This window comes from Tupaia chinensis, unplaced genomic scaffold (assembly GCF_000334495.1).
Source record: "Tupaia chinensis unplaced genomic scaffold, TupChi_1.0 Scaffold144313_1, whole genome shotgun sequence".
In the NCBI taxonomy this organism is placed as follows: domain Eukaryota; kingdom Metazoa; phylum Chordata; class Mammalia; order Scandentia; family Tupaiidae; genus Tupaia; species Tupaia belangeri.
The window spans coordinates 229,948-246,921 of record NW_006204171.1 but is presented as its reverse complement, the minus strand read 5'-3'; the positions used below and the strand labels follow the sequence as shown (position 1 = coordinate 246,921).

Sequence of the window (16,974 nt, the reverse complement as noted above, 5' to 3'; positions counted from 1 at the left end):
CCCCAAGCTAGTTTAGATTTGAGCAGACCCCGAGCTGTTAGATAAGAATAGAACTCATCCTTTACTTTGGGAGCTTTGGAAACTGTTTTCAGCTGCTTCCAGTCATTTGACTACTGAAAGCACTCCTAATCCTCGCGGAGGCAGCCTTTCTGGCTCCCAGGACCCACCCCTTGTTCTTGATTGGCGAGGCTCCTCCACAGCCGAGCCAGCCACCTACAACGTCTCTGAGAACTGATCTGAAATAAGAGCCAGGCGGTCCTGGCTTCCCTGCGACCGACTTTTCATAGGCTGGGAGAGAAAAGGCTGAGAAACTTGACATTGTCTTGGGCAGAGTGCGTGTAGCCGCAGATCAAAGAAAAAGAGGACGAAACGTGCTCTTTGCTGCCTGTGGATTTCGCCGGCTGCTTTTGTCTTGCGGGCTTCTGGAGGGGTTTGGCGTTTCCACTCTGAAGACCGCGGCGTGGGCTTCGCTGCAGCTCGCTCCCTGCCGGATGGGTCATGGAATTCTAAACATGAGGCAGGTAAGCTCCCGGCAACTGTGCTGGCGGGCAGGAGGGCGCCGCATGGGACCCTGAGTCCTGTGACTCCCGAGAGCTGGCTGAGTTAGCACATGCCTGTCCGAGTTGATCCGTTGAGCGGAAAGAGCAGGCTGCATTTTCCTAAAGCAGCGAAAGAAGCAGACTACCTGAGGCTGCCCCCCTCCCCTTGCCACCCGTCCCAGCGTTTGCCTCTAATGGTGGTTGATGATGTCAGGCAGGCATTGTAAAGGGCTTAAAATCGGTTTGTAGAATATGTAAATCAATTCCCGTTTGCGGCCGCTGGAATGTATTGTGCGAGGGTCTATCTCGAGCTATTAGCCTCTACCCTATGCATTGGGTTAGAATAAAGACAACTGAATATCCTGAAAAAGAATTACACGGGGCTGCTTATCTCATTTTGGCCTCCCATTCTGAGCACTTACTGTGTTTATGGCTGAGAAGGCGGAACCAGCCCGAGATGAGTACAGACAGCCCTTCCAGAATAAATGCAGATTTGTTTTTCTGTCCTAAGCAATTTGGAAACTATTGCTTCTGACCGTGAGAAGACAACCTGAAAGTAGTAAGTGGAGAAAGGGCTCAGGGATTACTTAACCAAGTCTTTGAAAAGAATTCTAAACCAGCAGCTAATTCCGTGGCTCTGGGGCATGATGATAAAATTCCTTATCAGGCTGGGCAGAGGTTTATAGCTTTGCCGTTGAAAGGAAAATGAAAGAAGCCAGTGAATGTAGGGTGCCAGGAAGAGGGTATAATTTACAACTCAATCAAAGTTGCAGGAGAATCTTGTGTCAATATTTTAATATCAAGATTGATACTCATATAAGGGGAAGACAAGCCTGGAAAAACATCCTAGGAGGCTGGGACCGCAGAGATTTCCAGAGGAGTGATACTGCTTTGCCAGTGCTCAGCCAACATGTGGGAAAAGTTAGCATCTCTGTGGCCACTTTCTCTTCCACATAGGCTGAGTCACCTGGGGGGAAGTGAACTGTCGGTTTAGGTTCCTAAGTGAGGGTCTAGATCTTTCTGTCCCTTTCCCACAGCCTGGGGAGTTGAAGCAGGAGCCCCCACTGAGTGGCCAGGCTAGAACCTCCATGCTTCCTTGTGCCCTCTCTTGCTCCCTAAGCAAGATGCTTAGAAAGTTTCAGTGCCTGCAGAAAAGCACTTGAGGACGGACCAGTGCACTGTGATTCCAATGAATCTCTCTTGCCTTGCTGCAGACCATGGAGCAGAGGTTGGTTTTCTTTATGTCTTGCAACTCAGTACAACCTCATTCTTTTTCATGTCTAGCAGTATGGGATGAGGATAAGGAGCCAGAAGCCGCTGTGGAAACGACTGAAAAAGAAAAAAAAACGGAAAACATTTTGACAAAGGTCCTCAACTGGAACAAAGAAGTCATTTGATCCTCTGCAGGGCCACCTGTCCTCTCCTCCGTAGTGTCTGTGCTCAATTTCCAGAATCTCTGTTCCCACACAGTTCCTCTGGAATTGTGGCACTCCCCCGGGCCTGATGCCCAAGGCATACTGTCCTGAGCTGGGGATGGTTTTTCCCATGCCTGGCATGTCATGGCATTCACGTGAAGTTGGAAAACAGCCCAGTATTGAAGTTTTAAGGGCACAAATACACATGTAGTAACTCCTTAGGTATTTAATGAATGGGCGACTTTTAATCTTGCAACTCTGTATGTGTAATAGTTTTTTGGCCTGTTCAGTACTGAAAGGAGGGTGGAGTGAGAGGTATGGAAGGTCAGGAAGGGATCATCATCCATTGATTCAGAAATCCAGTACATTGTTCCACAACAGCCAGAATGAGAATGTGAGGTGGACAGGATTGTGGCATTATTGACATGAGTTATTCCCAACTTTTTAAAGTTTCTCTTTGGGGGAAACCTGACTGTTGAATCCAGGCAAGGTGAATTGCACCAACCAGCCAATTTGTCATCTCAGCCCGCAGCCCGGGCTGGATTTGCAGGGTTAACTATCAAACAGACCCGTGTGTCATCAGCTCGGCAATGAAATTCAATCTCTTGGCTGATGAGTGATCCGTCCCTAGGGCTGCACAAATGCTGCACAGCGGTGTGGTAGCCCAGAAGAAACCCCTGCCCCTGACTATCCAGAAAGTCTGGGTAGCCAGAAATTGCCAACAGGATTAGAAAGCTGTATGACTGGCTATCAGATGCAGGGGGCTTTGGGCCTCTGCCAGTTTGGCAGAGAGGGAATGGTGTAGAAGGACAGTATTCTTTGAGGGCTCCTGAGGCTCTGCTGAGTTAGGCCAAAGAAAAGTGTCAACCTGACTCGTCTTTACCAGGAAGTAATTTTAACATGTGTGCCAACCTTTCTCTGTACTCTGATCATAAATGGGAAACTTTCCGGAGCCTTCCTTGAGAAGGAATTTGCTGTGTTCCCAGGCAAAAGGAAAGGCATGGCCACCTGTTCTGAAAGCCCAGCCAAAAACAACAGGTTTGCCTGTGGCATTCCCACAACTGCAAATAACCTCCCCAAATAGCCAGCCACCCATTGTCCCTACACATGAGAAGAACAAATAATTCATTCTCAAGTTGGGGGTGGGGGGGGTGGGGATAAAGATGATTCTCCAGACGAAATTGCCTACCAGACATATTTTGTGTTTTTAACATCCTGGTAACTTTAGAAAAAACTCTAAGAGGAAAAGGTGTGTGCCCTATTTCTGATCAACTGAAACACATCCCATAGCTGCTAAATACTTGCAAGGCCAGGATGCTGCTCTTAGGAGGCAGCTGTGACTCAGTTTGAGTAGCCCATTTTGCATTCTTTAGATTGGAATTAAAATGCCCAAGGACATCTGGCTTAATAATGAAAGTCTACGTATTAATCTTTCCTCTGAGGATTAGAAGGTCCTTTCCAAACATGATCTATTTATTCTCTGCCACATCCCCCGGAGAGAACTGGGGTGGCAATTTGATCCTTATTGAACAAATGGTGAGGGGAAGGCAGTGAAAGGTTAAGTAGAAAGAGACAAAGCAAGTTAGGGACAAGTCCCGGGATGAATACTCACCCACCCAGAAAGACTACCTGTGCAGGCCTGGGATCTCACATGGCATTCCAGGGATTAAAACAGAACTTCTTCTATTGCATCCTTTTTTCTTAACATTCTGTAACCAACACGTAGTGTCTCAAGTATGTTGTATGGTTTCCTTCATTTGAAAGTCAAGTCTTTAAAAGTTTAAAAGGCATTTCTGTTCTCATTTGTCTTAACACAGAGAACAGGCAGCTTTTATGACATCTAAAAGGAAGATACTGTAACTAACTGGAATTTTAAATATGTGTCTGAGAAATGTTCCCTTTCAACAGATGTTTTAAGTTTTTGCACATGGTTTAGAGAGCTAAGTGTCTTCAACACAGGTTAAAATTGTAATATATCCCCCCCCTCCTTTCAAGAAATGTTATAATCGTAAGACTTGCTGTCAGTTTAAAGATACTTCTTGGTCATTTTGAAATCATTTTTCTTTTTTCAAGTTGGCTTTTCCTTGCCATTAGTTATGACTCCTTCGTAGAGTGCTTGGCTGTGGACCGCATGGGCTGCAAGCAAATCCGTTAATTGGTAGTTGCATGTTATCCGCAGACATTCCAGCAAGTTTTAAGGCTAAGTGCATATGTGGATGTCTCCTGGCTTTGATCCCTTGTGTGGTAAATAGACATCCAAGGTAGCTATGGCAACCTGGGCTGTGCCTTGGTGAAAGGAGGTAGTAGAGAAACGTGGTTGCTGGACAAAGAGTAATTTCTTTGATTAGTAAAAGGTGGGGCCAAATCAGAACATTTTTTGACCCACACGATTTGACAATCCCAGTTCATCCAAATCATTTGACTTTTTCTTCATAGACAAAAGGAATCAATGGCCGACCATACCAGAGTTTTTTATAGGTGTAATTTAAATTTTAATCAAGTGGTTGCTACCTCCCAAAAGCAATTTAAAAATGAGAGGGAATCCCAACATATTAAATCAATACCACCAGTATCCCGGTTGTGCTTAGTGTGAATGCTTTTATTTTCAGAACTTGAAAAGAGACCAAGATTGAATTGGAGGCATGCATTTCAGTTATCCACCTGCAGGGGTCAGGCTTGAAGTTTCCACGGTAGAAAATCAAGCAGTGGACACCACTGCAGGGAGCCCTAGGCACAGCCAGAGAGAATTGCTCTGCTTATTTAGAACAATTAGTAATTCTTTAATCTTGTGACCAAAGCTACTATGAAAATGAGTTCATTCAAGGAAGAGAATATCAAATGTGCTGTGATTAAAGAAAGGATGATAAAGCCAGGTCTAACAGCAGTCTAATCTATTAGATGTAGGCAGTTTATCAGAAAGGTTCTGCCTCATTATCAATACCTTTGATTTCAATTTGTTCTATAAGGTTGTTTGCCTAGTTTTATGAACTGGCATATTCTAGAAATTTCTTTAGACTAAAGGGACACAAGGATGGATGGGATCCACAAGATTTTTTCTCTCCCTCCAGGGGAAAATACTCCATTGACACAGATGAGGATAGTTAATGGCTAGGTGATATTAAAGAGCTCAGAAAAATGAGGCACTGAGAGAAAAAAGAAGCATGTAGAGGGTTTTTCCTTAAAAACAAACAAAAACCCTAAGGACTTAACTACTTTGTGCTATAAAAGGGGGATTCTGGGTTTACAAAAATGCAGAAAACACGGAAGGGGTGCTGATCATTTGTAATTTGTAGTTTAAGTGGATGTTAAAGTTTTCATATTCACTTTACTGTTTATGGTGAGTATAAAGGTTCACCTTCATTTCTTCTGTCATTCAATGACATTTACCAAGCACTCATAGAATTACTATATTCAGTACTTCTAAGTGATGATTTTATGCTGGGCAGATTTTGGGCTCCAAACATTATTTTCATATGGTCCCTGCCATCAAGGAACTTTTGATTTGGTGTATAGTTCATTTGGTGTACTGTAAACCACAGTAACATAATGTAAGTTCTTCCTTTTTCTCAACTGAGAAAAACAACTTATAGGCAGTGTTAAATCTAAGAAGTGCTTTATGTTCTGAGAATTTGTCATTTCAAACCCAGAATATTTTTCCCAATGAGAAAAGATGTCATGACTGGGTCAATCTAAAAACACTGTTTTGAAAAATAATCAAATGTGATTCAGTTCTGAGTTTTGGGGGCATGCTACCATATTATATAGGATGGAAACAGGAGAAAGAGTTGTCATACTTCTGATAAAAGGCCAACCTTGCAGTATTTGAAATAGCAAAAGAATTGTACTATTTTCACCTTTCTTTTTCCACCCTTTTGGGTTGTACTAAGGTGTCTACCCCAAGCCTGTTCTGATATACAGTGAATTCATTAATTGTTCATCTTCCCATTATCCCCTCCCCCACCTCCAAACCACACTTTGTCTCCTCTACACAATGGTCTCTACCACATGTTGGGAGAGAAGCAATATGGATGAACTAAGTCTCATGCCTCTTAGACCTTTATCCTTTAGATGAATCTTTAATTGGGGAAATTTCAAGCAGTGCAGCCTAGAGCTGCAAAAGACATGATTGCCCTTTCAGGAACAATATTTGGGGGCAAGGTCATGCCTTCAGAAGACAAGCCATGCTGGTGTAGCTGCCTGTGGGTCAGACCTCTTCACTTGTTCTTTTTCAGCATCCTGCCTGAACTTCTAGACTCACTGACATCTTTGTGAGTGACAGCCAGGGAACCACAGGGGGCCAAGTGAGAGGGAATGATGGCATTTGTGGGTCTGGGATGTTTGTAAGTACACTCATTGTGTGCTGAGCACTGCCCATTTGGATTAGAATAAATGGAAAGGAAATAGCCACAGTGTCTTCTTGTTCACACAGTATTTGAGATAGTGTGTATATTTCCAGTTGATCATTTTTTGTCTTACTTTGGGACTGAGTTACTCCAGAGCAAGAGTCACACACATTACCTTTGCATCTCTACACCCAAGCACAGTGCTTGGCATACAGTGAGAATCATGAAATGTTTTCTGGGCACATGATGGATGAATTTTGGTAGAAATGTGGGTGGAAAATATTCTTTAAGACTAGAGGGGATATAAAGAAGAAAAGAGCATTAGAAGGGTTGAACAGCAAGGATTAAATCGATCAATATTAGAGAAAAATTAAAATATGTTGCATTTGCTTAATCATTTAGTCCTTTTGATTGTGTTGTCTGCAAGGACACAACCCCGAGCATGGCAACCAGCTTGACTAATAGTGCGCTCAATGAGCTACAGAAATGGGACCTGCCCTCTACTCACTCAAAATGTAATAGCCAGCAAAGAATCTGCAGCCTGCTCTCATCCGGTACAGCCTGATGTTTTAGGCCTTCGGCCTGTGTGCAGTTGGTTTATTTTGCTAGGTGAGTGGCATGCCCAAGGTCGTTCAGCTACTGAGAGATTTTGTCTGGGAGAAGACTGAAGTCTTCCACCCCCTGCAGATGGCGTCCACATTTTGCACTGCAAAATTCAAGACATGTGCTGGACAAAGCATTTTTACTGATTCTGGGTGTGACAGTCTGTCTGAGAGTTATGGTTAAAATGATTAAATCAAAATTTCAGAGACATTTAATGGTTTATGGAGACAACAGAACTAATACATTTTCAAAGGGTTCATGCGGTAGACTGTGTCGTCTGGTGTATGTTAAGTTTTGGAGTGTTGCTTTGTCCCTGTGTATTTTGAAATGATCTTCCACAAACAAGTAGGAGGAAGGGAGTTGTTTATGGCCATATAGAATATTTTGATGAGTTACTGATAACTAGATGAATGGCCAGATAAAGCAATACAGAAATGTAAGGCACCACCAAATATTAGAAATGCTATCTAATTTTTTTTTTTCGCCAGAGAGTGTACACACTCACCAAAGAAAGAAACAGACAGGATGGAGAGAGAGAGAGAAAGCACTCTCAAAGAGAGAGCTACACAATGATGTGTAGTTGCTCCACAATTCCTTCTCCTCGATTTCTCCATCCTGTCGAGATTTGGGGCACACAAACATGTACACATGCACATACATATGCCTGGCATGTTTTTCAAGCCACCAAGGCTGGGATTCGAATCAGGGTTGGCCATGTGGGATCTGGATCCCTTAACCACTAGGACACAGGGCTGACCCAACATACCTTTAGTAAGAGATAAGTTGGAGTTTTGGGGGGTCATATGCTATAATTTAATGAGCTAATAAATTGCAAAACATTTTGAGTGGGTTGATGGTTTATAATGAGTCAGGAAAGATGACACTATCTTTAGGAGAAAATATCTAAAAAATTCAAATATTAAAAATCACAACAGTCAAAACTTAATATTTAGCGTTTGTGCTACTTTTTTTTTTTTAGATAGCCCTTGCTCTGATTTTAGATAAGTACGAAGATGTTATGCAGTAAAAACTAGGAGGATTATGTTTGTGCAGAAGAAAGTTAAAAAAGTGTGATGATTCCTTTCTTTCACAAATTAATCAGCTGTGCCTTGGGGAAATAGTGCAGGAAAGTGAAATGGGATAAATAGAAGAGAGATGTGAATTCTTTTAGCTAAGATATGATGGGGAAAGTGGGAGAGGAAAAATTGGCTATTCACTAAGTGATCAGCCACATTCCTTTTGAGTGGCCAATGTTTAAAATAAATTCCTAAGAAAACTGATGTTGTTGCCTTTGAGTGGAAGAAATAAAAAGCCATAATCATTAATGGAGAGAGGTATGTCTTTTGGAGTAGATAAAAACCTGACAGTAGAGTATTTAATGAATATTTATTGCTTGATGCTTCTTGGTCTGGAGGAGAGACACTTCCTGAATATTTCTCCCCTTTCTAACATTTCAGCTGTCAGAATTGAATAGTTCACATGTAAACTACATTGTTTTGGTTTAACTAACAAAGAGTGATAAGACATGAATTGTTTGTGACAGCCCCTAACATTGATAACAGAAGACATTAATGCCTGCAGACACAGCCTACATGGTAAAAATCTGGAAGCAAAAATGCTTATTATGTTAGGCCAGCGTGCTTTGACCTAGTTTTGCTTTTCTGCTTGGAAATTATGTCAGTATTAGTTACATCATCCCCTTGGATGAGCAATTTCACATTCTTGTTTATTTCAGTGTCATATTATTAGTTTTGTATATCTAGTTCTGACCTCCTAGAAGCCAAACTAATCCTCATTGACTTGCATTCTCCTTTTGAAATGAGACTTCTGCATGATAAAGAGAAAGGATTTTATGTATTAACAAAACAATCTAAGATGCATCTTCAAAGACATTCATTTCTCCTTGATCCACATCCACTGCCCTCTGGAAGGCTCCAAGAGGGGCCATCCAGTGTTTTGCTGCTGATCAGAATTAGTCTCCCTTTCTTTGTGTTAGGAGGAGGAACCCAAGTACTGTGCTTAGTTGAATAAGAAAAAAACAAAACCAGGAGGCTGATGGGATATCTCCCAGCCCATCACCTTAAGTTTGCCCTTTTCCTGTTTCTGCCTTTTTTGTTCATCCAGTAGAAACATATTTTTCTTATTTAACGTTTTATTGACTACTTTTCAAAATGAATAATTTCCTCAGTTGTTTTCAAACACATTTTCTTTCCTGCCATTTAATACTTTCTATCACTAGGGGAAAGAATCATTTAATTCTTTCATATATTTATTAATTCTAATCTTCAAAGAGTGTGAGTTCTTCTAGTGATCAACTTACATCACATTTACAAGTATAATTTGCTACCAAAGACCTTGAACAGTTTTTGGTGCACATGTTCCGCCATTCCTTATTAACAAATGTAATCAGGCAAAAACCCGCAAGAATATGTATTCGTGGTTCCTCTTCAAAAAATGCACCATTTGCTCTTATTTTCTAATTAAAGCTTTGAAGGTTAAAAATTCCTTTGTTGTTAGCTTCCTTCCAAATCCCCCCAAACCCAGAAAACATAAGAAGGGAGTGTCTCCTTCAAAGCACAACCAGACCAACTGAATTTTAACCAGGTAAATTGCTGATTAGCTTTGGATCATTGAAAGAAACATTATGAAAGTAAGTGGGAGAGGCACAAGTCCTAATTGTGTGCTCTCAAGGGGCTTCAAACATTGTTTGAAAGAGTCAACTCAGAGTATTGTAGACCATGTCTGATCCTTATGCTAATTTGAATACTAGCATCCTGAAGAACAACTTTTTTTTTTAGAGGATTTCTTCTATCTCTAATTGGCATGTAAACATTGTCACTTCTGAGATACCGAAAGTTGTGAAATATAGTATACTATGTGTCTCCTATAGTGATATCAATTTCTACAGGAGTTTTTCTTTAATTTTTTTCTGTTTAATTGCTGGAGGATATGTGCCCTCACCAGAGAGAGACAAAAGGAGAGAGCATCCCTCTGTGGGGCATGGCTATGCTTCAATCCCTTCTCCATTTCCGCATCCTGTTGGGATTTGGGGTATGCTCGCATGTACTAGGCGAGTGTTTCAAGTCATCAGGGCTGAGATTCAAACTACGGGGTTGATCATGTGGGATCCAGCTCCCTTAATCTATAGGCTGTGGTGCTGGCCCTACAGCAATTTTTCTGACTATTCTAGACAGATGCAAATGTATTTCCCTCATTGTACACAACTAGTGGCCTTCTATACACACTGTGGTGCACCCTGGTGTTTTTTTCACTTTACGGTATATCCTGGAGATCTGTGCCTAACAATACACAGAAAGCCTCCTCTTTCGCTTTTTTTAAAAAATAACTACATAGCACTCATTGTGATATTTTTAGTGATGTGTCCCTTTCCCTACTGGTCACGTGGATTATATCCAATCTTTTGCCATTAAACAATGTACAGTGAAAAGCCTTGTGTTTATCAATTTGTATGGGCAGGTATATCTTTATGACAAGTCCCCAGATGTGGAATTGCTGGGTCAAAGGGTGAATATAGTTTCTAAGTTTTAGAAATAAGTAAAACTGTCTAACAAACCTATATGAGAAAATGATTCCCCAGAGCCTCACCAACAGAGAGCATTGTGCACCTTGCCTATCTGATACATGAAAAGAGGTTATTTCTGTGGAGCTCTTTATTTATTTTTCTATTATTCTTGATAGAATGCATGAGTATAAATGAGAGAGAGAGAGAGAGAGAGAGAGAGAGAGAGAGAGGAGTGCTTCCCACAGGGTCTGGTCATACCTTGATCCCTTTCCTCTGATCCCCCAGCCCATCGGATCTTGGGCACTAAATGCTCATGCATGGCATGTTTCAGACTGGCTGGTGGGATTCAAACTGTGGTTGTCATGTGAGGTCCAGCTTCTCTTGAGTACCACATTACCACCATGTCACACAGCCAGCCTTCTCTTCTGAGTGACGTTAAACATCTTTGAACATATCAAAGGGCTATTTTCAGTTTTTGTGCAGTGTCTGCTTACCTCCTCTATTTAGGACTTTTCTCAATATTCATTTTTTAGTCTGTCTTTATAATCATTCACCAAAGTAATAAGTATGTTGGAAATTATCAGAAAGTTAAATCCTGTACTAATGTAGCTAATTCTAAAAATCTGTGAATGGAACCAGAGCTAGTTTACAGCAAACATTCATGTGAAAGTCTAGATTTCTGGCTGGCCCTGTGGCCTAGTGGTTAAGGGATCCAGATCCCACCTGGTTGGAGTATGTGGTTTAAATCCTGGCCCTGGTGGCTTGAAAAACATGCTGGGCACATGTGCATATGTGTCCCAAATCCTGACAGAATGAAGAAATGGAGGAGAAGGGATTGAAGCATGAATATGCTCCATTGGGTGGTACTTTCTCCCTCTCCATTTCTCTCTGTCTCTCTCTGCTGAGTACATGTACCCTCTGGCAATTTTTTTAAGTCTATATTTCAAGACCTTTCTTTGCATTGTACTTTCTCTTCCATTCTCCAGCCAATAGAAGTTAAGGGGTCAACCCATCTTGGTGGCTCAGTTGATAGGAAACTGAACGTCAGTGTTGGATGACCACATGACCAACAGTGGATTTGGATCCCTGTATCAGCCTCAAAGTACACTGGCACCGTGCATGCATGCCCAGGATCCTGATGAACTGGAGGGCTGTGGGAAAGAGATCATGGTGTGACCAGACTCTGTTTTCCCTTCTCTCTGTCGTTGTCTGTCTCTTATGCATGCATGGGCATGTGCTGTATCTATCATAAATAATTTTTTTAACTTAAGAAGCTCAACTCTTTGAAGCACAAAGAACCTCCAAAATATTGAAAGCTTGCTGCTGAGGGTCTAATTCTAGGAAGATGCTTATGTTGTCAATACTCAGTTTGTTGAAATTGTGACCATTAGGGACTAGCAGGTGGCATGGTGGTTGAAGCGCTGGACACTCCCACATGGCTGACCACAGTTCAAGTCCCAGATCTGGTGGCTTGCTTTCTCACTTTCTCTCTCTCTCTCTGTCTTTCTCTGGTTAAATTAAAATAAATGAATAAATAGATAAAATTAAATATTAAAAAAAGAAATTGTGACCATTTTTCAAGGAAGTGATAGGTTCTACTCTAAATACTCAAGACATTGAGAGAATTTCTAAAAAATTAGTCTCCACTTTTCCTCTCAGGTACCAAATATCAAGGTGTGTCATTTATAAGAGTGATTTTAATATTTCTGTACATTAGGGTGGTTCTATATCAGTTTCTTGAAGATTGGGACTTTATGGTCAAGACTAACTACAGAACAGTTGCATGGGTCTGAGTTGTCAATGTACATTTATTCTTTTAATAAGGAAAACCATTTATAGTGTTTAGAAATGTACAGAAGCACTTATTTTATGATACTGATCCAACTACTCAGTCATGTGTGATTGCAGTTACCGTCTCTGTAAAATGAGAACAAGTATCTGTATTATAGAGCTGTTATGAAGATTGAGTTAGTATTTGTCCACCACTGGGAATAGTACCTGGTACAGAGTACAGGTGTTATATAAGTGAAGTGTGATGTATCTATTAAATAAGTTATAGAGTGATAGTTGTCGAGAATTGTGAAGGATCTGAGACTTTACTATACTTTCACACTAACAGTTCATTCTATCACTGTTTCTTGGATGTTGGCAGAAGACATGAGGCAGAGACAAAGGACTTTATTACTCATGGCACAGCAAGTAGCTTGAGCTTCATGTTCACATTATTTTACCTCTTCCTCAAGTCTCCCAGGATATAGGGAAGGGAAAAATTTTCTTTTCCCCATATCCTTCCAGGTTCTTGGCCAAAGCCCTTGTTACAAAAGATGAATTAGTAAGAAAAAGCACATAGAGGTTCGTGAATATGAATATATCACATAAACATGTGAGAAACTCAGGGATGAGTAAACTCAAAGTGGCTAGAACTTTAACTTAAATACCATCTTAAGTTAAAATGAAGGAAGAAGGGGGACCAACAGGTAGCGTAATGGCTATGTCACTGGACTCCCATGTAGTCAACTGCGGTTCGAGTCCCGGACCCTCATGTCGAGCGCGTGTGCGTGTGTGCCTAGGATCCCGAGAGGAGAATGGAGGAGAACAGATTGCGGCGTGGCCATCCCCCTGGTGTGTGTGGGGGGGTGATTTCTCGCTTTCTATCTCTCTGTCTCTCTCTGTCTTTCTGGTGAGCACACACGCCCTATAGCAAAAACCTCTAAAAAAAAAAAATGAAGGAAGAAGGGTATGGAGGAAGCAAGTTATGGGAGGTAATCAGGAAAAACACAGTAAACAAAGGGAAGGTTTGCTAGGTTAAACAAAACATTTAAACCACCACTTCTCCATTGGTAAGTGTCTCTTGTTGAGAATCACCTTCTCTTCCTGGAAAGGAGAGGAAAACATGCTTACAAATGCAGATTTCTTTTGTAGATATAGATTTCCCTTACCAAGGGAAATGTGTGCTGTTTTCAGAGCTTTCTCTCAAAATAATCATCTCAAAATAATCTTTTTGCTAAAGAAGTATATATATATAATAAACATTAAGCATTCCTGTCCAGTTTCTCTGCATCCTCCCCAGAATTTGGTGTGGTCACTATTTTTATTTTAGCCATTCTGGAAGATATGTAGTGTTATCTTATTTCTATTGGTTTTTCAAAGGTGAAGAAGAAAAATCCAATATAGGCATATTTGGCCTCTCAGGGAAAATTCCCACACCCAAATGAGCATATCTTGGTACATGTCTAAATTGTCAAAAAAAAACCATGATTGCCAGGTCTTGATTGAATCTGGGCTGAAATATTAAGAGCAAAAAAGGCAATGTTCTACAAAATAGATCTGTAAACACTCGATTGGCCTTCGGTTTCCCTTTCAAGAAATGAAGAGAATGTGTACTTACTCAGGATGTGGCCAGACCCACACCCCCACACATACTCGCTTTGGGAAATAGACACAGTAGGTATCAGGAAATATGGCTGAGACTGTGGAAATTCTTCCCTTACCCCAGACATACTCCCTTGCCTTTACATTGGCACAAGTTAAATAGGGATATAGTTCCTCTAAATTGCATGCACACACACACACACACACACACGTGCATTCACATGCTCCTTGGGCTTGTGTTCCAGATATTCCAACGTCCAGCCTGTGTTCTCCCAGGTCGGGGTTTCTCAAGTTTAGCACAGTCCGGGTTTACTATTTCTCAGTGGAAGCTGTTATGTGCCTTATGGGGTGTAGAGCAGCAGCATTAGCCTCAACCTGCTGTGTGCCAGTAGCACCATCACACCCCTAAGAGTGACAACCAAAAATGTGTTTATCTTCGAAGTCTCTAATGGCAGAGGTTTTACAAACCATTTAAAGAACTCCAAAACAGGCCTAAAAAAGAGTGTTTTAAAATGTAAATTGTACTTCTATGGTAACAATAATTACTTTGTTATACAAATTATAGAAAATATTATATATTTTTACTTGAAATTATTTTTAGAATAAAAATAATATGTTTTGTGTTTATTATACTTTACTATTATTATATTTCTACTTTAGAATTAAAATATAGTGAGAATAGTTATTGTTTGAAACACCGTAGGCCTGTCCTGGTGTCGCAGTTGGTAGCAAACTGGACTGCAATGTTGGAAGCCACATAGTCAACTGCAGGTTCTGTCCCCAGGTTCCTGAAGCTTTCTTCTCTCTCTTTCACACACACTCTCTATCATGGATAAAGTAAATAAACTGTGAGAAGAAAAATACTGTTGGTAGTATATTTATGTCTATACTGGAATTAAAATATGTATCTTATGGGCCAGCCCTGCAGCCTAGTGATTAAGGGTGCCAGATCCCACACAGCCAACTATGATTTGAATTCTGGCCCCAGTGGTTTGAAAACACACTCACACTGGGTGTGTATGAGTATGTCCCAAATCCTGACAGAATGGAGGATAAGGGATTGTGGTGTGACTACACCCCATCAGAGGGTGCTTTCTCTCTCTTTCTCTCTCTCTCTCTGGCAAGTGCATGTGTTCTCTTGAAATAAGAAAATTAAAATATGGGGCTGGCAGCTGACGTGATAGTTAAAGGCTCTGGACTCCCACATGGTCGACTGCAGTTCAAGTCCCAGAACTGATTGGTGGCTTGTTTTCTCACTTTCCCTCTCTCTCTGTTTCTCTCTGATTGAACTGGAAAATAATAATAATAATAATAATAATAAAATAAAGTTAAATAATGGGACCAGCAGTTGTGTAATGGCTATGTCGTTGGACTCCCATGTAGTCAACCGTGGTTCGAGTCCCGGACCCAGTGGCTTAAATTCATGCCAGGTGCATGTGCTTATGTACCCAAGATCCCAAGAGGAGAATGGAGGAGAAGGGATTGCGGTGTGGCCATTCCCCCTAGTGGGTGATTTCTCAATTTCTGTCTCTCTGTCTTTCTGGTAAGTGCATGTGCCCTATAGCAGAAACCTCTCCAGAATTTTTTTAATTAAATTAAATAATTCTTTAAAAATTTTTATAAAAAATTAAAATATGTATCTTATATCTAAATATAAATTACAAACTACCTGAAAAAAGAACAAATTATAACATCATGTAAAATATAAAATATCTGTATCAGCTGTTCAACCTAAATTTCACTTTTTAAAAAATTTGCTAGAGGGCATGTGTGGTCACTAGAGAGACACAGAAAGAGAGGAAACATGAGAAAGCACCCCACAGCAAAGACGGCCACATCACATTCCCTTCTCCAGTCTCCTTTTGGAATTGTGGATGTGCACACACATGTGCCTGGCGGGTTTTTCATGCTGCCAGCTTTGGGACTTTAACTGTGCAGATGCCATGTGGGATCCAGCCCATTAACCACCACAGCACTGACTGGCTCTAAATTCCACCTTTATTTTTCATCCTTCCTTCATTTTATTAATAATAGAATATAAGTTGGGACAGTAGTTATTCTCTCACTGCTGTCTGGCCTGGCCTGTAAAATCCACCTTGAGTTGTACTGGAATGTGAATCCCCTAGGCATCCCTATCTCAGGAATAGAGATTTAGAAACTGCCTGGAGGTATCACTTTCTAGACAAAGGTGTGCCTTGACATGTACTCCTCCTTTCCTATGTGTCTATCATCCCAGCCAACTAAACTCAAGCCACTCTTCAATATAGCAAAGCCTCTTGGGAGTGTTGAGTTTAATAAGAAAATATGCCAAGAAAAAAATATACTCAAATGCAGATTGACCCCCAGAATAATAGAACACATTTGTAAATGTATTTGATTCATAGCATGAGAAATAATACTCCAAAATACTTTGAATTCTTGATTCTATTTTTTTTAATGCCCAAAGGGATTTGTAGATTATGCTGAGCAAAGACTTTGAAAGAAGAAATATTATATCCATAAGAGCCTCACCCCTCAAAGAAAAGATGCTCTTTTGTTTATGGAATTACATAGAAGAACTTTTACTCCTAAAGGGAGAATACTAATTACTTGTATAGGCTAAAATCTCCCTTCTTGGAGGAAATGGACAAGTTTTCTTTATAGTTCTGTTCCTTCAGAAAGTCTCTCTGAATTTATAATGTTACAACTTTTGCATCCTTCCTGTGACTTCATTTAAGATCCTTTTTATAGTAGTGTCATGTACTTCCCTTTCCTAGAGAGCCCTTGTGGTTCCTACACAGCAAGAGTTCATTCATTTGTGGAGTTCTAGAACCCTAAACAACACACCTCTAACTTACCACATTGCCTGGAAAACTCTATTTAAAAGGACAGTATCATTCATAGGATAAACCTAATCATGTCACTGTGGTCTCCAACAGTGCTCATCTTTGCCTGCCTTTATTCTTTTATGGACAAAGAATGTGTAAAGTGACCTGTCAGGGTGGCAATATCGTCATACATATTGGGGTTCATTTGATGAGGATATAACTGGAGCTGAGTGTCCTCTCTCAAAAAGGCTGCAATTCAAGCTGACAGGCAGATTAGCAAGTCCATAAAATGTCAGTAGAGAAAAAAAAAAAAAACTACTTTTTTTTTTTGAGAGAGATTTTTGCTATAGGGCGCGTGCACTTGCCAGACAG

The 16,974-nt window shown here is 40.7% G+C and overlaps 1 protein-coding gene across 1 annotated transcript in view; it reads left to right on the top strand.

The window, feature by feature from the left end:
• Positions 1–281: 281 nt before the first annotated feature.
• MID1 (midline 1) overlaps positions 282–16,974 on the top strand; it is a 182,351-nt gene continuing 165,658 nt past the window's right edge. Inside the window, exon 1 of the mRNA XM_006166664.3 lies at positions 282–521. The gene's annotated coding sequence lies outside the window, so the exon portion shown is untranslated. The remainder of the gene's footprint in view (positions 522–16,974) is intronic.